This window comes from Nipponia nippon, unplaced genomic scaffold (genome assembly GCF_047370975.1).
Source record: "Nipponia nippon isolate SJK-2023a ecotype South Korea unplaced genomic scaffold, ASM4737097v1 scaffold_31, whole genome shotgun sequence".
Classification (NCBI taxonomy): domain Eukaryota; kingdom Metazoa; phylum Chordata; class Aves; order Pelecaniformes; family Threskiornithidae; genus Nipponia; species Nipponia nippon.
In genome coordinates this window covers 6,368,514-6,372,170 of record NW_028262349.1, presented here as the reverse complement: position 1 = coordinate 6,372,170, position 3,657 = coordinate 6,368,514, and positions in this window count along the sequence as shown.

The following is a 3,657-nucleotide window of genomic DNA, read 5'->3' as shown; positions in this document are numbered from 1 at the left end:
GGCTGCTGGGCTGCACCAAGGCCAGTTGCTTCAAGACCTTCTGGCTGTGTCAACTTAAAGGAGCTTTGCCTGATTAGATAGTGAGTGCGTGACCGTGTCACAGTACGGGCTCGATGAGTGCCGCAGCCTTGTCCGCCCTGTCCCCATGGCATAGCTGTGGTACTTCGCTGTTCTTGATTTCATGCTTACATGTATATTCTACAACAAACTTAATGCTGTTTTTCCAGCATTTACTATTTTGCTCACTGTTTGTGAAATCCTAATGCTGATCTGTTTAGTGTCAGGTATGGGAGAGCGTTCTGCAGCGTTGGTTTTCCTTTGTTCTTACCGAACTCTTTGTGGGAGAGGCTGCCTCTCTGTTACCCTGGTATTCAGAGCTGTATATTGCTACAACTAATAACACAGGGTCCTCTGAGAGGCATGAAGGACTTTTGAGAAAGAAATGGGCCCGCTTATGCTTTTCTGTGGGTCCTCAAAGAGCATTTTAGACACACCGTTGTCTTCAGCTTTCCAGCTGCTTCAACTTGGGAACTTGGCCCGTGTAAATTGCAAAAGACAAATACTGTACTCGTTTCTATATTTTTGCAATGTGTAAAGCTAGCTGCAGAGATAAAGAAATCTTACAGGAAGGTGATCCTGACTATATATAGTTTGCACATGAGAGTAGATTAGATAATGGCTGTTTACTTCCTTAGCACTTTGAATCTAAGAATATTCCCCCTAAGCAAAGTGGAAACCTTTTACATACTCGCCCCAGAGAGTTCAGCTGCTGTCCTCTACCAAGCGTGTTTAATCTTTTTGTGTTGCTGCCAGATACGTAGAGTTCTGGAGGGAGAATCCTTGGCTGTGTAATTGCAAAGCTGGCTACCGTGGCAGCTTTCCCCAGCGCGCCGGTGCCTCTGCGCTGCGGGATAAGCCCGTGGTACTGAAGAAAGGTTTTCTGAGGAGCTGAGGCAGGGAGCAAGCGTCACTTCTCTCTACCGTTCTCCTAGGTGTCCCTGATGTCCTCATGCTTTTCCTGACTAGAGCTGAGATTTTTAACAGCTAAGAAAGTTTGCCAGCACTTTTGAGGTTGGTGTCTTGCATTCCTTGTGAAGCTCTTCGTAATTCAGACGCCTCATTTAGGTTACCTGACTTCTCTAAGCTGGTATCCAGTACTTATCTGAAGTGCACAAGCTGGTTTGGAACACTGTCACCACTCTTCATAGTGAGAGCGTGTTGAATTCATTGTAGGCTAAGCCCATACTCATACAGTTTGCTTCTACATAGACACTTTCTGCTCTATAACAGTGGAGTTTTGTGCAGAAACCTGTGTTCACACAGTCTACAGGAGACTCGGGGATGTCCTGAAAACGTGGTTCGCCGAGGCTCTGAGGTTCAGCACGGTAGCCAGCCTGTCCCCTGGGCTTCTGTCTGTGTCACCCAAATGGAGCTCTACTGGTTTTATGAGTAGCATGTTTATTGAGTAGCCTGAAAAGCTTTCTCTAGCATGTATGTATGTGTGCTTCAGCTAGCTTCTCTCTTTTTAATGCAAAACGAGCCCTGTCACCGCTCTCCCATGGTCCTGGCGTCAGGTGCCCTTGCTGAATCACCAAAGGCAAGACGGAAAGGGAACCAGCGCTAAAGGACCCTACAGCCCTGCCAGAGGAGAAGGGGACAGAGAGCGGGTAGCAGATGTTCCCACGTTGAAACAGCCTTGATGGGGGAAGTTAGGTTATACTCTAGTCCCCAGAGAGTTGTAGAGCCTTGAGATTTGGCAGGCAACTTAAACAGAGTTGCATCTTGATTGTCAGGCTCTTAAAACAGAATTTGAAGAGTCTGTAAATTCTGTTTATCTTCATTTTATGTGCCAATGATTTTTGTCCAGCCATTGCACTGGAAGGAGAGCTAGCAGAAGGAATGGAGAACAGCCTGGACGTGGGAGCAAAACCGCAGTTTCCAGAGTCCCAGAAGCTGCACCAGACAGAAAATACTGTGATTATTGTCAAACTGAAAGCTGGTAAAAGACGTGGATGTTCTTTTTGGTGCTAGTGAAGTTGGATATTAGCCTTACTGCCACTGCTTTTGTTCGCAGTTCTGCAGTATATCAGGCTCTTGATTTTTAGGAGGTATTTTTGTGTTGTGGGTTTTGGTATCAAAAGCTGAGATCAGGGAATGCAGGGAGGAGGAGAAGAATGCATTTTTAGTAAGATGGTTTTCCTTTTTCTTTGGGGAAAAGGGGAGAGTGGTTTCCTGCCTTGTAGATCTTAAACGGTCAGAAAGTTTGCATCCACTTGGTATCAGTTACACATATATTTGTCATCATACTGAACTGGCTGTGCATGCTCCAGGAGAAATGAGAGTCAAATTTGCAGAAACAGGGTCCTGTTCTTCCCTGTTGTAGTCAGATCAAAAGACACACTGAGATGAATAATAAAGTCCAAATCAAGAAAAGACGTTATGATGCAGACAATATCCCTCAGACTCGGCAAAATTCTGGAATAAGGCAGGTCTTCAGTTCAGCTAACAAAGAACTACTTCTGAATTAAAGATATCTTCCAAATCAAATGTATGATTCATTTTTGATTTGTTAGGCAGTTCTCCTTGCAACAAATGGGCCAGGGTTTGGGCCTCCGCTGGGTGAGATGCTTTATGATACTCGGGTCAGACACTTAAATTATATGCTTTTTCCCTTGGTTTCGTAAGATGGCATTTCCCGTGTGCTGCTCAGATGATCTCAGTGGGCATCTCATTCCCACGCTTCCCTTTCCCTTAGCCTGGGCCTGCGCAGGGTCTGTTTGACTGCTGTTCGGAGCTTGGGTTTGGGATATTTGTTGTTACCAGCTAGAATGAGCAGCCTGTATCGGAGGGCAGTGCGGCTCCTATTTGTGTATGAGCTAGAATTATCTAGCAACAGTATTTTCGTGTTAATGCTTTGTTACACCCATTCCGCTGTCTTTTATGCTGCTGAATTCCTGATCGTATAGGTAAATCCCACCTTCAGGCATGGTCTTTAAAATTACATTAAGAATCCAGCTTACCACTTAGCACAAAAATTCTTACCTGGAAGTACTTTCCTTAATCATTGAAAGCAGAAGATAGATCTTTTTTTCTTTTCTTTTTTTTTTTTTAAGGTGAAGTCTCAGTATAATATCGATTATAATGCATACACGCGCACATGCGCACAGTGGAATTACAATGTGTAAATAGAAACAAATAAATGCAAAATATCAAAGACCAAAAAATAAGGATATGTACATATAAAAGGACAGCTGGCAGCCAGCCCTGGAGCAGACTTGCCACATCCCTGTGATACCAAGCTGTCAGTCCTGTAGAAAGGAACCTATGAACCTGAGAAGCTGCAGTATTAAACTTAAAACTTTCCGATACATTTTGCTGAGAATGACAGTAATGTTCTGTTGAATTCTGAGGCACTTCTCTCCATTTTCGCCCTTTTTTGGTTCTGTGCCAGGAGTCAGGAGTCACCGAGCGCCCGATAAAAATCTGCGAGCTGGTTATCAGTTCCCTGGGCACTGATGTGTTCCACACCTCTTCTGCTTTCACAGCCAGATGCAACCTCAGCGAGGGTGTAATCCTTCCTCTGCTTCACTGGCTTGCGCTGACAGGTTTGCTGTGTGCGAGGCTGTCCTCAGTTTATTCTGGTCTCTCTTCTTTCCA